This window comes from Carassius gibelio, chromosome B20 (genome assembly GCF_023724105.1).
Source record: "Carassius gibelio isolate Cgi1373 ecotype wild population from Czech Republic chromosome B20, carGib1.2-hapl.c, whole genome shotgun sequence".
Lineage (NCBI taxonomy): Eukaryota > Metazoa > Chordata > Actinopteri > Cypriniformes > Cyprinidae > Carassius > Carassius gibelio.
This window is the reverse complement of record NC_068415.1, coordinates 24228077-24246523: the sequence shown is the minus strand read 5'-3', so window position 1 is coordinate 24246523 and position 18447 is coordinate 24228077. Positions and strand designations below refer to the sequence as shown.

Here is an 18447-nt window from a genome sequence, read left to right as displayed (position 1 = left end):
CATCAATTTTCAACCATTTAATTTTTCTTTTTTAATATGTAGTGTGTTGTGGGACATGTTTCATTAGGATTTATTGGATTTAGAAGGTGACCAATTACCAGCAGAGACCCCCAGCATCAGGGTAAGACCAATACAATTCCCATTATACCCAGTACAACCGTTATACAATCTGTGGTGCTGACTGTTGTGTGTGTTTGTTGAGCAGGGGACTACACCGTGTGCTTCAGAGAGCTGCAGTAAACATGTCGCCTCATCTGAATGTGTTCTGTTAGTGTCAGACAGTGTCCTGAGACGAGGTGAAGTGTGAGCGAGAACTATTCAGTCACTAATGCTTCCCAAGAACACGCTCAACACTGCAAATAACTCATTGTTTGGTGCATTGCTAGTTCAATATTAATTTAACACGTCGTCCTTCAGTGTGTTTATATCAGCTCAACGCAGCATTCACCAAGTATATACATTGCATGCTCAATATTAACCCACTTTAAGTGGCATCTGCTTACAATATGGCACTGAGACGGTGATGGCTACGAAGGAAACCCGACACAGATCAATATCTGGCAGATTCATCAAGCTGATACACAATCCTGTCCTCAGCTCTGATATCATGATCAGACTCTAGAGGAGATACAGCTGCTAAACGCTCCTCACATCTCTGAGAGGATGATACACACACAGATATCAGTCATTCCCCCTCGTGTCCAGTCAAGTCCGTTCAGATTCTGCTGTAAAGCTGCAGTGGTGTCATTATTGAGCTCAGGTTTAGTGTTGATTCATCTTAGTTCAATAACTGTGTCAAATTCATCCGTAATGAAATGAGTTCAGTTCAGCTATAATTCAGGTGTTATTCAGCTCAGTTTGTTTTCTTCTAATAGTGAATATGCAGTCAAATTATTAATACTGCGTTACTGAATACCAAGTGTCTTAAACCAGCTTGACATCACTAGTTTTTACTGTGGCAGTCGATCGTAGAGATGAAATAAGGATTAAATAAACTGAAATAATTAAAATATAAGGTTGGCAAAAAAAACAACAATGACTATTCATTCATTCATTTCTCTCTTTTTTCTTTTTTTTTATATTTTTTGCAGGCCAAATAGAGAAATCTGAAGCACTGTCCAGACCCAGAAATATCTTTGGCATTTAGCCCTGTGCTGTCTTTATGATCTGATGCTGTACTGAAAAGACCTGTGTGATGGTTCTTCATCATTTATCCTCTTACCAAGAAAGAAACAGAAATAGAGAGGTGCCAGAACATGCTGGTCATCTCAGCCTGGCATGATCTAGTGTGGAGGAACAGAAAATACAGAGCAGCATATAACCAGAACAATGAGTCTCATTCGCTTCTCCATAGCAGCTGATTCACAGATGCGTTCTGATGGCCTCGATGAAGTATACCATCCATTCTCCCATGCTTCAGACCTTTGATTAGTCTGCACAGGTGCGCCGCCGGGGACATGCACCTTAAAGCCTCGGGAGGTTTGTGAAGTGAGTTTATTACTCTCTCCTCTGTGAGATCTTTGCAGTGCTGCCATAAACACTTAATCTTATGAGAACTAGAGAGAAACAGAGACATGAAATTCAGCGTGGGATTTCTGGGAGTTGTGCATGACTTTAATCATTTCCACAAGTTCTGCATGCTGGACAGTTCCACGCATTTATTCACTGCACTTCACTGAACTCTAGATTTTGGTCTAGATACGTAGATGGAAAGCTGCCATCATGAATCAGACTCCACACCCAATCAGCAACCGATGCACAGAACTGATGCACTGTGATTTAGAAACTCTCATGCAAGCTATTCCTTCTTAGAGTATCTGCGTGTGCAAAGTCATTGAATCAGCACGAATTTTAGGGGCGAGTTTGTGTTCACTGGATTCTAAACAACTAAATTCCTTCAGTGAATGCAAAAAACATCAGTTCATTCTTAGTGACTCTGCTTTTAGAAGAAAGGATGGATTGCATCAATTCAAATGCTTCATACATATGATATGACTACACTGTAGCTAAGAATCATTGATGAGCGGAGATCTAGTGTGATCCATCACTGCAGACACATGATCACACAGATGCTCTGTCCTTCATGCACCGAGCACAGCTGGAGGACAGCCAAACCCAGCCAGCCGATGGAGGACGCATCCATGTAATACAACGGATGAAATAATCCTCCCGAATTAGTGAGCGGCGAAGAGAAAGCAATCGCTCTCATGCAACCTGATGCCCCTGGAAGTGTCAGGCGCACACTTCCTTTTATTTTTAGGATTCGCTCAAGCTGTTTTTACTTCTATGACCTTGGAAGATCAGGGGATTCACAGTATCAACTCTAGTGTGTCATGCCTCAAGTTAGTCTTAAACTTTCTGGCAACCGTTGACAAGGAAAGCCTTAACATAAAGAGAAAACAAGCTTTCTCCATCCGCATTAGTCCATTCATCACGAAGTCACTGTGACTTTGCTTCATCAAGAAAAAGAAGAAAAAACTCCCTTCTGTCAGCTAAACTGCCAAAAAGTAGCAGAAATGCTGAAGTTGTGTTTAATCGGGGCTTAGGTGACCTCATGCGCCTCAGATCAGAGTGTTTTCATCCGTCAGGTCCGGCCTCAGAGAGCAGGATTAGTTCGGATCGCCGGCTCTTACGCTCACCCTCCGCCAGACCTCCCCGAACTCCTCCCGCTGCACAGCTTTGTTCAGGTATTTAGGGTGGAGAGGAGAAGCTTATGTCAACACATCCACCCTTCCTGAGATCCCAAACCGCTCTCATCCACAATTCTTCACAGACACACACATTAATGGGAGTTCTATGCAAATTGCGTCCTCTGTCAGCTTAGGGATCTGACTCCGAACAACTCGTCTGTGAGAGGAGGAAAACAGAAAACTCACTCACATCTTTGCGTGTGGATGTGCAAAACTACACCAGTTCCCATGGGGGAACCACTTTGGGGGAAGAACCTAGCGCTATGATTGGTCAAACTCTTGCTTGATTTGAGGCATCACCAGGTTTTTCGTAGTTTAGAATAATGACAAATCGTACCAGCGTACTTTGAAGTCAAAATGCATATCCGCTACGCAGATTGGGTACAGATTGGCAGGTCTGCTTATTGGTAGAACGATGGATCACTAAAAAATGGTAGCGTTAGCTAATAATTTCCTACCAGTGCTTTAGCTAGCTGGCTAACATTGTGTTCTCTCCTGTTGTGTTCTCTCAATTCATCAAGCTGTAGCTAACGTTAGCTAAATCTATGTCAACAGAGCTCCTGGGTAGCTTAACTTAGATGTACCAGAAGATATTAAAATGACTCAAACCATCACTCACCAAATCTGGCCAGGCGTGCTTTCAGCTTCTGATGGTGGTCTGCACTGGTGATGAAAGGCCTTTCACGTTAATATTTCCATGCACTCGCGCTCCCTTCTGGGACGCACACCTGTTCACAGTTCACTGAATATGAACAGCCCCCACCCCCCAATTTTTTTTCTCATTGAATCTTCACAATTCACATATGTCACCTATTTTGGTTTTGAAACGGCAAAATGTGGTTAACACATGCCCTGGCCTTGTGTCACAGTGAAACATGATTAGGTTTAAAATGGTGTGCAGTTTATTCACCTTTCACTGACTGAACTCTAAAAAAATTAAACAAATATATATTTTCTTGGTTCATCCAATGGAAGTGTGAAACACTCAGTCTTTCACACTGGGTCTGGTTATTTTCATCCTCCGTGTTTGCCACGCTTTAGTTCTAGACCTAGTTAACAACTCACTTCTGCATTATTCAAAACATCATGATACATACAGCTAAAAATAGGCATCATTACTGTCTGCCCCACACTGAGCTACTCTTTCTGCAGAGAGCCCCTTTATTTCTGCACGGAAGGTGTGTGTGTGTGTGTGTGTGTGTATAGACCTGCTCTGGAGATCAGTGTGTCCGCACAGAAAGCGTGACACGATCTGGCAGATCAGAGACATGTCTGCTCTCCTCGCACGCTTCAGCATTCACATCAAAAACCTGCAGTCTTGCTTTGCTGCGGGACGCTCACACTGATGAAACCCCTTATCATTCTGCACATCACATCCATGTTTTTCATCTTGGGCAGAGGATGGGTGAGGATGTCTTGCATGAAAATGAAGCAACCAAATGCTTTAGCTGCCAAAAACCGGGACATGAGAGAAAAACAGCAAATCCAAGAGCTGTCTTCCACAAGCAAACGTGTGTCCATATTTGCTCCAAGATCGCTGTGGGAAAATGACACAGGCGGAGGGATCAGGACCCCAACAACTTGCCAAATATATGGACATCAAATATAGATTTGACTGTTAATTATTTTATGTGAACAAATAGCTTAAGTATCCACTTTATATTAGAATGTATTCAGCGAACTGATTCTAAATTTACTCAACTGTGCCAACACTCAACATTTTTCAGTACGTTTCAGTAAAAATATGTAGCCTAGTTAATTAGTGCTGTTCATTAATATTGATTGTAATAGTGATGCATATAAATAAAAATGATCAAATATATTTCTTACTTGTATTGATTTAATTCAAATAAAATGTTTTACTGTATATTAAGCCTCACATTTACAGTCAATCTTTGAGGCATCAGAACTGAACATCGTCAGAAGACTGGGAACACGGTGAAGCTGCTCATTACCGTAGCGTTTCTTGATGGGAGTTCCTGAGGAGTCACCATCGGTGCAACAGAACGTGAGAATTAATTAGGTTAAATACAGAGAAGCCTGAGGGCTGAGTTTATCTGATTATCCAGGTGTAATCCCGGGTCTCCTCGCTGCTATACGTCCCAGAGACAGCACATGTGTTTCAGCATCCATCTCAGAGAACATTACTGCTGCTCAATCTACTCTTCTTCATCAAATGAGGTCTCAAAAGAGCAGAATAACTCCTGCGGCCTTTCGTACAAAAGAACCAATTATCTGAAGGTTTTTAAAATCTTAAGGACATTTTGTGGAATGGGTGTTAATGGTTTTCCATGCAACCACCAAATTAAACAACCTTTACTTTTAAGAGACGACTCTCAAACCATCTCCAGTGCTCAGCAGAAGAAAGTCATACGGTGAAGGACTTGAGGGAGAGTAAATTAAGACTTACAGATGAAGACAGTGGAAGCAATCAAAAACAACAAGAGAGCAATGATACACACGTGCTATAACAAGCCTGTGTTAGGTTAACACAGTACACATAGCATGGGATTTTATATAATACATTTATATTTATATTAATAAATAAAAAGAAAACAGAGAATAAAAAAAAGAATAGAGCAAGCTAATGTTAGAGGTCATTACACACATAATAAATGAAAAGAAAATAGAATACAATATATATATATATATATATATATATATAATTTTTTATTTACTACAGATAAACCTGAGGCAGGCACAGTAAACTATAAAGTTAGCCCTTTTCCTGTGAATGCAGATATTTCTAAAGCAGGCCACTGATGCATACTAGTGAAGATTTAAAATGAACTAGCAGCATACTGTAAGGCAGAGATTCAGGAGGATATGAGTAAACTAAAACTAAAAACTTGCAGACATAAACCTAAACCGTGACAATGGAGCTGAAATCTCCGAGGAGTTTCTGGATTTCAGTCGTCTTGCATCTATGACAGAAGCCATCCTCTCTGAGTCTGTCACAGGGCAGGGTTTGATGAGTGGAGTACAGCGCCGCATCAGTGCTTCACAACCTAAAACACCTGCTTCAGCTCTTCAGCATCTGGATCACTCTGGAGGAGCGAGGAGAGGTAGATTAAACCTTGAGCAAACTCACCTACAGCTGTGTTAAAGATCTGATTCCTGCAAGATAATGATCCAGCTCTCTTCCGCTGACTCACAGAGCGCAGCTGTCATGTACAGATGTGGAAACTGCTTCACAAACCACACGCTGTCATTATTTCTGTGCTGCACACATTGAAATAAGAGAAGTACTGGGATAAAAGCTCATAACTTGGGTATAAACACTGATGTTACTTAGCAATCAACATAGAGTATAATTCAGCTTTTGAAAGTGACTTCAAATAAAGATCATATCAATCACATCATTCTGCCACAACAAAAGGAATAAAATAAGTCTTTAATAAGAAAATGTGACATAAGACCGGATCTGGACCGCTATAGAAGGGTGGGCTGACAGACATCCAAGTGTTCACACCAGGGCATGCGCTTCATAGGCCCACAGCAACTTATGATTGGTCGATCGACAGGCTCAAATCTGATTGGCTGAAGAGTAGCCTGCATGGGAGGAGCTCACTGCCAGGGAAGTCTAAAGCCCACTCCTCGTAACTCATACTCCCTGTGATCAGCCTCTGCTTTTCTGCAACAGACTGAAGCTCTGCATGGATTCAGCACGCTCTGCATTCAGCTAATAAAAGACAAATGATTCAGCTATATCTTAAACTTCTCAGTCCGCTTCAGACTGGTTTTAATCACTGCACACAATCTGTATCTAATTCTGATTGGGAGCTCGTGTCGGACACACGCTGTGCTCTCCTCATCCCTTCACTGATGCCCACTCTGAACTCACAGAAATACAATCAACAACTCCAACAAGTATCTATGACACAGCTGACAACTGCCTAAATATCACCAATGCATAACAATACACAAGATTTGAATACTTTAAAACATTATGTGTCTGGTGACGCAGATAACAGAAGGTAAACAGGAATCGTGACTAGAGTGTGTGTTTTTTTGTTTTTTTTTTACATTAAAGCATTTTTACCAAACACACAAAATAATGAAATGAAATCTTTAAAAAAGCATCATATGACCGTTTTAAAAGTTACTTTTGCAATTCCCTATAGTCACACTAATTGGGCAGAAACTAGACACTTCAGCTTTAGTAAAAAAGGTAAATAAACCATTAGAAATGTGCGTCAACATTCAAGCAGCAGTGAGCTTCAGCCAGCAGAAGTGAAGCACAGTATCATCTAGTGTCCACTCAGCAGGTCAATAAGCCTCTCATGTGGGAAGCACTGTTTGGGAATAGCACTCGTTTCCGGGAACATGACCGTCTTTGGTGATTCTTGTGCAATTATTAAAGTCAGGCTCTGAGCACTTGTCTATTCTTAAGTTCATTAAATATGAATGGATCGATTGAGGCCATTGTTCCAGTTATGCTCTCTGAAGTGTCCAGTTCATAAATAGCTCTAACAATGTGATTGTTGCTCTGTAAAGCAGCTTAATCAAATCTGTCAACCGCTGAGCACACTTCTGGTCTGAGAGAACATGAGACTGAAGATCCTTCACCAATCCGTCTCAAATGCACTGTAAGTTAATGAAGTCATAATATTTCCAGCACAATGCTGCATGATTCACGCCTCTCTGATCAGAAAGCGTCCCCTCGCTGGTTCTTGGCAGATGTACACAAGGAAATCAATATATGAAGATCAATTTCAGTGATGCTGTAAATGTTTCCTGCTAAAGTGAAGGTAAAGGTCCTGTTCATTTGTACAGTTTCACAAAAGAAAATACAATCTGTTACTCACTTTTTAACCCTTAATATTGTGTGTGTGTGTGTGTGTGCACTAGTCTGTTTAGTCATTATTTCTGTGAAAATCTTCAGAATGGAAAACATAATCTCATAAAGTGCATTGATTAAATGTTTCATAGTTCATTCAGATTTCATAGTAGTTTATACACAGTATTGTTGGTGACAGAGCTATCAATTATGAATTTTGTCATTTCTAGGGTGCTCTGGGCGGTTGCTAGGGTGTTTCTAGGGTGCTCTGGGTGGTTGCTAGGGTGTTTCTAAAACTATTTCATTGTTATCATGATTCTTATTTTGATATGATATTATCACGATTATCATGTTATGAAAAAAACATGGCTCTTTGGCAATGCAGTCTCTCTCCATGAGACAACTGTTATTTTTTCATCACTTGATTGGAATCTTGTTTTCTAAATAAAAAAGGGCCACTTGAGTAGAAGTGATGGCCCCATGTGACATCGATGCTGATGAGAGAAAACAACAACAGCGGATGAAAGAGGAAATGAATTAGACAGCTGAAAATGTCAGAAAAGAACTGATGAGCAAATGAACTGTGACAGGACTCTAATTGTCTGAAGCTGTTTGGCATGACATGTGGCCCCGGGTCACTCACGAGAGACTTGTGTAACTCATGCTGTGTTCCAGGCAGGTTCCTGAGCCGTAATTCACGACTGCAAACCACGACTCATGATTCTGTAGCGTTCCAGTCAGGCCAAACTTCCTGAGCGCAAGGAATTGTAGCTAGATTATTAATTTTATTGCAACATTATATTGTATATTTGTGTATTGTGCGTCCGTAGGCAATATTATCTGTAGGGGCTGCCACTGACGTCAGAACTCAGAACTGGGAGTACATTGATCTAGTACGGGTTCACGGGTGGGAAGTCACGGGTTTGACTGCTGTTTCAGTGCACTTTCACGGGTATAAGGTTGGAAAAACACGGGTTACAGGTTGCCTGGCATAAAAATAACTCTTGCTTTCTCTCAATTTAAAACAAACTGTCAGCGACCAGGGCTGCGTTCGCCAAAAGCATCTTAAGTTTGATCGTAGCTCCATTGGTTTCAAAGGGTATGCCATTCTGAGCATTTGAGCAATAGCTCTCACAGCAAAAATACATCAAAAGATGTCTAGATGAGCTGTAAACGTGAGGGATATTTGTTAGTGCATGTTTTTTTTTTTACCCTCATAGATTCTGTTAACATTGCCATCCGTTGTACAAGTGAGAGACTGCAGTAACTGAAGCTAAACACTATAATTTGTGTTCTATTGAAGAAACAACGGCTCCTACATCTTGGATGCCTTGGGGTGAGCAGATAAACATCATGTTTTAATGTTTGGATGAACTATCCCTTTAAGTTATTAAACATAACCTTGCCCTCAGTCAAAACACTTTGCCCGGGAACAAATAATAAATTTACGAGCCCAAAGATTGCTCATTTGACATAGCCGAAACTAATGAAATCTCATGTTTAACTAATTCAGATGTTTTCATAACCAAATTTTGCAATTCATGCAGTTTGATACATGGTAAGATGTTTTCTCCACCCACACACCTACAGCAGGATTGGGAAACACTGGAGTGTACAGAAGTTAAAGACACACTGACTTGTGGCTTCAACAAACACAAATATCATCACTGAACAAACTCAGAGCGAATAGTAAAGAGTAAATCTAATATATTATAGGTTTGTATGTAATAACTCAAAACAGTTTTCTTTGTGGATGACATTGTCAAAAAATAAATAAACAAAAATAAATAAATATATATATAATTTGATCTGATTTGCAAAACATGAAAGATCAGACCTGAAGACCAAACCAGAACTGTTATTAGTTATTAGTGGTTGGACTGGGGAGCCATACGAGTTCAGTCATTTCAATCAGTAATAGATAATAAAAATTAATCAATAAAACAATTTGAATTCTATCACTTCTGTTTTACTTAATAATAACCTTACTTGAATTTCTCGGTATATTAAGTTCATGATATTTTCACAATGCACAAAACTGTGGCAATATTAACAGTCAATATAAAGTGCTTGTGTTGGTTTTCCCTGATCGGTCTGTCTAGTGGTGATGAGTAACAGCCATCTGCATCTATCACTTTAATTGTGCTTCAGACTCGGTTGACATGAGGGTAAATGGTGACAATTTTCATTTCTGGGTGGTCTCTTGAATGATTATTAAAATTAAAATCACGGCATAGTGTATGCATGAGGATTATTACCGTCCAAAGGCATGCTTGTCTTTCTCATTACTTCAAAGCTGCTCGGTGTGCTGAATGTGCCTCTGATGTCACGATGGCATCCATGATTTACCAGCATCCAAATGAAGTATGACATATGGCAAGGGATTTGGAGTCAAACTAACTCAATCCCGATCACATCTTGTCCTGTCAGATCAAAGCCTGTCTGGAGCCTGGAGTCTAACATGGAGGAGACGGCTGTGCAGTCTGAAAGGTGATTTGGGGAACAGGGAGACTGGAAAAATAAAGTAATAATATTGCAGGAAAGAGATGGGGATGAGCGCTGTCAGAAAGCAGTGAAAGAGATCTGGCTCCAATGGCTCAGAGGGAGATTAGTTTGTGTCAGCCAGAAGAAGCACCGTGACATATGTGCCCTTATTTATATCCAGCAGATCCTCTGAGGCCCAAGGGCTACTTAGAGAGGTAAACCTGGAGATCTGTTTGGACTGCTGTCAACTTAAGACATTCAGTATGCTTCTTCCCAATAAACAAACTAGGGATGCACGATATTGGATTTTGGCCGATATTCGATATGCCGATATTTTCTAACTAATTTTGGCCGATGCCGATACCGATATCGATATATATACAAATATATACTGATATATTTAAACTTTAATTTTACTGAAGAGAAATCCATGTATCTCTTCTGTACTGATTCTACCATCAATTTATTATTTTACAAATGTAGACAGACATTCACATCTGAAAAACAGGTCAATTATTTCACTTGGAGAATATCGGTTTGGCTCATCGGCAGAAATATTCATATCGGCCGATACCGATAATTGTCATTTTAAGCTTTTATCGGCCGATACCGATGTTGTGCCGATATTATCGTGCATCCCTAAAACAAACATCATATTCACACACTACAAAAATAAGTCCAATATATTCCTGATTTCTGCTCACTGTATTACGATGGCCGAGAGAGCTCAACACGCTGAAAAAAAATCAAGAGATTTCCAGACCTGCACGTCCCAGCACTCCAAGCCTGAAAGAAGGTGACACACTGATCCCAGCAGGGACTTCTGATGAGGTCTGTGCGTTTGCAGCGTGTTTCTGTTTTGGTTTGTTTTGTGTTGTCAAATTGAGGAAGATGTTTTATTAAAAGGATCATATGATGCAATTTTAATTGTTTCTTTCTCTTTGGAGTGTAACAAGCTCTTGGTTCATAAAGAAGATCTGTTAAGTTGTAGAGACTAAAGTCTCAAATCCAAGAGATATTCTTTATCAAAGTTGACTCATCCATTCCTCCTAAAACGACTCGTTCTAACACACCCCACATGTCTACATCACTGTGTGGGAAGATTTACATAACACCACCCAAATGTTCACACAAAGAAAGAAGACATCTGCAATATCTGCTCCGTCATGCCTGGAGCTGATCCGTGCTGGTCGAGGAAATACATCAACTTCACGCTACGGATCGTCTTTCACTGTGGACGAGGTGGAGTCCAGTCCGGGGTCATCACATGTGGTTACTGCAAGCCCTTCGTCAAATCCGTTGGCCGCACCGTTCTCAAGCCCACCATGTGTGTGTTTCGTTATGAAAGCGAAACTACTTTGTTTGTTTTTCTTAAAGAGGACACAACTAGAAATCAGAGTTTAAGTTGTATTTCAACACTGTTCCAGAACAGTTCAACCCAAATATTCAGATGTGTGCTGGACATTCAATGGAGGACTGTTTTCTGAACCTGGGGGAGAAGACTACAGTACTTCTGTACACACAGGCTGTTTTCTATAAAGTTGAGTTCAGTTCAAACTTTGCAAAGACAGTCTGTTGCTTCTGACTCACAGTCTGTAAGTTAGAGCTGTAATCGGGCCTTAAAAGTTAAACCCGACAGGACCCGAGCCCGACAGATTTCAGCCCGAGCCTGACAAGTACATTTTGATTGACAGATTTTTAAAAGCCCGAACCCATTTACAGCCCGACATTATTCAGATGTTTGCAAGCACACAGCTCTTTTGCCTTTTGTCAAGAATGAGTCATTTAAACATGTTTTAACAATGTATTCATGACTAACATAGGCTATAGGCCACATGGAAGTCAGAGCAAAGAAATAAGTCCTCTGTAATATCGTAACAGCTCAGCACTCTAAATAGGCCTAGGCTCATTTAGCCTATAAATAGACCAATGCACCAATAAAAATTATTATTTCTATACAAATTAAATTAAGATAAATACTAAGAAAATTAAGATGGGTATTTGGCAATAATGAAATTAAGATAAAGGCTCCTCTGGATTTGCTTTGCCACTAGCAGCTGATATTTAATAAAAGAATAATGCCAACATTAGTCTATATAGGCTACTCTACATTATGCATTTATGACTCAATTAATATTTAGTTTAATTTGAGAAACCCACAGAGAATAGGCTAGACATGCATGTTTTTACCTTGTAAACCGGAGCACAAGCCCGAGCCCGTGTAAAATGATATAAATTAAGCCCAAAGATCTTCAGCTCTAGTGTAAGTACATTTTTAGGATTTAAAGAATTAGCCACTGATGATTCAAACGCAGTAGTGCTTGTTGTTTCTCTGATCACAAATACAGACATGGTTTGATGTTTATTCAGTGCGATACACAACGTGTAAAAAGTCAGTATAAATCATTATAATCAGTTATTATGTCCCCACTGGATGCAACAAGTGCCTCGTTTGTAACAGGTTTTAATGGTTTTGTGTCGCTGCGCAGGGACACACATCACAGTACGGTGAGGGGCGTAACATTTATCACACACCTGAGGCATTCAGACAATCACAAATGTTTCAGAATGAGGGGCATAAAGGAGAAACAATAATGTGCATTATGTGGAAAATAATGTGTGTTTTTTTATTTTACCTTAAACCACATAGTACACAAAATACTGTTCTTTTTAGCAACATCATATGACCCCCTTTTTTCTACTTGCATGTGTTTTTTTCATTTGCAGCACATTGAGCTCTCTGGGCCACCATACTGTTTAGTAGTGTTACAGGTCATTACAGATGAATGGCATGGCATACAGTCAGTGATCATGCCCAGGAGATTACAATGCAGAATCACTGATTACCTCAATCGCTGAACTCTTGCATAGTTACATAATAACCAGAACACTGTGATGTCACAGTAACTGCACATGCACTGTTTTTACATTTATTGCCTTTTTACTTTTTCTGCCTTATATTGCTGTTGCGGTTTTTCATGCCTGTTCTTTGAGTTTCTTAGTTCGGATTTCAAATGATGTCCCACTTTCCTGCAGAGTTTAGTTACAACCTCCGGTAGCCTTCTCGTGTTCCTGAAGACCTTGATTAGCTCATTCAGGCTTGGAGAGAAACTCTCCAGGAAAGTCATGGCCTTCCCAGCACAGGTCAGGTCGATCACAACAACGCCTGCTAGCTTACATGCAGGAGTGATTCCAGGAGTTCAGGTTTCTAATCATCTAATCATAAACATATCTGTGTATGTGGCTCAAACGAACATCTATTGTTCCATCTATGACATCTGGAACTGCTCCATCTGTAACATCTATCGTTACTGACTCCGGAGAATTATAATACTTGTGAACACAGTACTGAAACTAAACGACTGGTAAGGGACGGGTTAAGAGTGGCTCAATCAGAGGAGGCTGGCTTCTAAACAACAGTTGGTGTCTGACAGCACTGAGCACAGGTGACTCTATTAGCCTCAGGCTTGAGAAACTTACTCCAGATTCAACAGTGACCGGTCATTCGCACAGAACAGTGTTCTGCTCAGGAATAGTTTTTAAAACAGCACTGTGCAGAATGCCTCCTCCTCAAATAAAATAGTTGCCATTCAAACTCGGTGCTGCAAAGACAAGCTCACAACCCTTGCCCCGCCTCCAGGTCTTCTGATTGGTCTGCTGGTTTGCAACTGCGTGTAAAAAGTTACAATTCTTTTAACCTGACACAACATCTCAAAAATGGAGCACTCTTGTGAGACGCTGCAAAAGATGCACGATGTGAACACAATGGTCATACTGCGTTCACAAACAATGGGAAAGTAGCGCACTGGAATGGAAAAGCACATTCCGTGTAAACGGCCCCTAACACGAGTCAAACTCTGAGGCTCTTGTTCTGTTTCCTGTGACTGAGAGAATAACCTGAGAGTCACTGCAGGCCCTGTTTCCAAAAGTCTGAGCAGAGATCACGTCTCCTGACTCAGAGATGTACGAGAGGGACTTATTCTGAATGCTTTCTTCATCTTTCTGCTGTATAGTTGCATTTTGTTCATTGTCAAACTCAAAAATGTGTTTATTTTAAAATATTAAAGAAGCCATTGCTTTATATGAAAAAGATAATTGTACTGTACTGACAAAATATTTTTGATTGTGTTGTATATTATTGTTATACTTTCTTGATTAAATCATAAAATATTAAGCTATTATTGATCATGTTATGGATTGCCCCCCCATGAGTTAAGGCCTTCCATTCTTTTGGGGTAAATAAAGAAAAAAAAGTGTACACTGTAATAATAAAACCACATAATTACACTAAACCAGTGGTTTTCAACTGAGTGTTTTAAGAATAACCCTCCAATTTATCTTAGATATTTTTGCTGCATATGCTCCAGAACAACAAATTCAAACATGCATAAATGCTGTTGTGTTTCCTCCTGACTGCTTGCTCCGCTGACTGTCTATCTGCTGCCGAGCTCTTTTCCAGTTTTACTGAGTGGTGCCAGCCAGAGTTATGTTCTGTTCATTTCCAGTCCATTCTAGGTCTGTGTGATTAATAGAAATCATCATAAAAATCACGATTTGAGCATGCGCGATTTCTAAATGGCTTTATAGCACGATTTTCCGCGGCCCTGACCTCCCGCAGTATACTATCTTATATAAATTTGGAAATATGTTTCAAATTCATCCTGAAAGCATTTATGAAAATCGAAAATCACAAAATTGTTCAAAGATATCGCAATAGTTTTTTGTTTTTTTTTGGCCATATCGTACAGCAATAGTCCATTCAATAAAGACAGTTAACAGACTATCTTCTGAGTATTAAGTTATTAACCCAACAATAGCGGGGGCAGTTAATTTTTTTGCAGTGGGCCGCACAAACATGTGTGGTTGGTTGTGTGGGCCGCGAGTTGAAAAAGTTTGAGAACACAATAATCTTCATTCTGCATTCACACACAGCATCATATCAGCAAGTTACTGGTAATGTTAAAACTTTTCATCCCAGTAAATTGCTGGAACGAATTTGCCTGTATTTTTTAAAAGATCCTGTTCACACATGACGTCTTTACAGCAATTTACTGGAATTTTTCAGTAAAGTTTGTATGTGTGAAAAGGGCTATAGATGGAACATGCACAATTGCACTTTTCCTGTGTATCTATAGTAGAGATGTACACATTACACATGCACCGATCTGGTACTCAGTATAAGTATCGGCTCCACTACTGCCATTTTCTGCTTGATCATGTATCGGTTGAACAAGACCAACCCAAATCTGATGTTGTGCTTATACTATTCTGTGTTATTGTTAAGCCCCATGAAAGGAAAAACAAAAAAACAATAGAAACACCTTAAAGTTCTCATGCACTATATTCCAAGTGTTCTGAAGACATTCCATAGTTTAAAGTACACATGAAATCCATATTTACAATATTAATGATTATTTAAGTCATTAAATTCAATTTCACGTAAACTCTTCTCTACACTGCGGCCGTCTGTCATCTTTCATTTATCAGTTTATCAATCTGCATGTCGCGCTCAGTCATGACAGTCAAGACAATGAAACTTTCTCCAAGAGCACACAGTAACTGAAGTTTAAAACTGTTTAAAGAAAAGGCTCGATAAAGTATCATACAGATATAACATACTATGCATCAATATCTCTTTTTTTGTGCTTTCAACTGCTCTGCGGAGCTGCGTGCTGTGAATTTGTGTTGCTTCAAGTGCATTATTCTGTGCACGGAATATACAGAAGCACTTTGCATTGAGGATTTCATATTATAAAACTTTTGTGCAATGAAAAATTATTCAACTTGTTCTGTTCTATCTGTAATATGTTACTGCCTCCATTACTGTGGTACACATTTTAAAAGAAATCTATTTTAATTTATAGTATATACTTATATATAAACATATTTACTTGTTATTCATAAATGTATCTTACAACAATACATAGAGCAATGTAACATTTTACCAGATTTAGTCCTACACTTATTCACTTATATTTGTTCACCACTAAATAATGTTATTTCACTAAAAGTTTAGATTTTATACAGTTATTGTGCACTCATGATTGAGCTCAAATGTAACCATCTGCCTGCTGCATAGATATCATTCCTTCCCAAATTTTAAAGAATGTTTTGAAATCCTTGGAGCGAAAATTCAGGAAATCCTAAATTGTCTTCCCTCAGGAGTTGTACCTCTAAATTTTAAACATGCAATAGTGGATACCTCGATCCTTGATCATTTTAGATCTATCGCAATTCTGTTCTTTTCCAAAATATTAGAGAAGGTTGTTTTTACTCAATTACAATCCTTTTCAAGTCAACATGGTTTGCAGGAAGTGTTTCAGTCTTGTTTTAAATCACTCCACAGCACAGAAACGGCCCTGCTGAAAGTTTTCAATGACCTGTTTCTAGCTACTGTGATTATGCTGTCCTCATGCATCTCACGGCTGCATTTGACACTGTAGTGTAGACCATAACATCCTGGTTTCTCGATTGGAGCACTGTGGTGGAGTTAGGGAAACTGTGCTGGATCTTTCTTGTGTGGTGTCCCTCAGGGCTCCATCCTTGGACCTATCTTATTTTCATTATATTTACTTCTGTTAGGGCTTATTTTTAGGAAACACGGCATCACATTTCATTGTTATGCAGACGACGCACAACTTTATATCCCTTTGAATCTGAAATATACAACTATAACTACAACTTTTTGGAAAAACTTGCCCCTAGATGTTATACATCCCCAAACACGTGCTGTTTTTAAATCCAGTCTTAAAACATGTTTTTATACTCTGGCGTTTGACTCAGTATGAGAGCTGTTTTTTGTATTTTGTTATTTTTAATATCTGTTATTTTTATTTATGCTTGTACAGCACCTTGGTGAACAAATGTTGTTTTAAAAAATGTGCTTTATAAATACACTTTGATTTGATTACGTGGCTCTAATGTCTACAAATGTTTGGATGATTGAGGACACGGTTGTTTTCCCAATATTCGGCTGCATCTTTCAGCCATCCTCAGCAAAAGGTTTTGATAGTGGACCTTTTTTCTTGAATTTGCTCGAATGCTTAAATTCTCAATATGGCGCAATATGGCTTATCAAGTCTCTTTTACAGCACATTTCAAACATTTCACACCATCAGTGAAAAATTGACTCTAAAAATATAAACAAAAAAAAAACCTATACTGCAGTTTCCATCAAAATTAAAGCTTAAAGGTGCAGTGTGCAATATTGAGTACTAGCGGTTGAAATGAGTACTGCAGTGAAATTTCTAAATATCTCTTGCAAGTCTAGATATTAGGAAAAAAGTACATATTATATTCGGGGGGAAAAGCATTCCTGTTCACAAGAGCTAGGTTGTTGCCCTCTTATGCACAGCTTTCATGAGTTCAGTATCACTTAAACTTTTGATACACTGCATGACAGTTTACAATATATAGCCTAGTAGTAGCCTGATGAAGAAGACGAAAGCAATTAGAGGCCAGCTAAATTACGTAAGATTTATGTTCCACATTAAGGGAATTTTTCACGTAGCATCCTTTAACACAGAGGAAGGTTTGAAAGCCATAGAACAGTCACCAGTGTCTGATCAGTGCATCCAGAAGAGGATCAGACGGACCCTGTTCAGCGATCAGACACTGAGGGACCGAGATCATGAACAGACCACCTCTGACCACTATCAGATGCTCCATACAGTACAGCTTCTCCAGCATCAGTAAACCTGTCTCTCCGTGTAAAATGTGATCAGCAGCTCGCGAACATAATATCCCAGCTGTTACATCAGCGGCTCTTACCTTTGGTGTGGGACGTCGAGTCACGAGCGTCCATCGATGGATGTGGTTTAAACACAGCTTCAGCTCTTGATCGTTGTATCACATCCCCAGTGCGTAGCGTCGATCCATATCGACACCGAGACACACCGCTCTCCTCGAACACACGGGAGCCGCAGCCTCGCCGTTTATCTGATAAACCGAGCTCAGATGCAGACGCATATATGATGAACATAACATCCAGCACTGGAGTATTTATACTCATACATCAGGAGCACGCACAATGCGCAGACTCTCTTTCCTGTGCGAAACGTCAAGTTGTTGTTGTTTTTTTTATAATGTATTTTTTTTAATAAATCCAAATCCGATTATTTGTGGTAGTCTATCTGCTGATGCACTAATCCAGCGATTCATATGACTCTGACGAAAATATTATGTTGCACACCATTTAACAGAACACAGCTAACTCCTGTATCGATGTAATTCTGAACCGCTCATTCACAGCAAACTGAGCTGGAATCTGAATCAGAATAACGCCAAGACAATTCTACTCTTCTGATTCAAAAGACATTCAGTACAGTTGCACACAGGAATCTCTTTGTAGCATAAGCAATTGATTCTTTTATTTTGACTAATGTTGTTGTTTAATTCCCTGCAATTCCTAGCTGCACAGACATATTTATTTAAAATAAAGCTGTGTGTGTGTGTGTGTGTGTGTGTGTGTATACTGTAACTTTCTCGATAATG

At 39.5% G+C, this 18447-nt stretch overlaps 1 protein-coding gene and 1 pseudogene across 1 annotated transcript in view; one reads left to right on the top strand and one right to left on the bottom strand.

The window, feature by feature from the left end:
* The window catches only part of LOC127983821 (leucine-rich repeat and fibronectin type-III domain-containing protein 2-like), a 57403-nt gene extending 39300 nt beyond the window's left edge, over nt 1-18103 (bottom strand). The window contains exon 1 of the mRNA XM_052586170.1: nt 17725-18103. The gene's annotated coding sequence lies outside the window, so the exon portion shown is untranslated. The remainder of the gene's footprint in view (nt 1-17724) is intronic.
* Nucleotides 1-18447, top strand: part of LOC127983832 (uncharacterized) — a 329002-nt pseudogene that overhangs the window by 120247 nt on the left and 190308 nt on the right.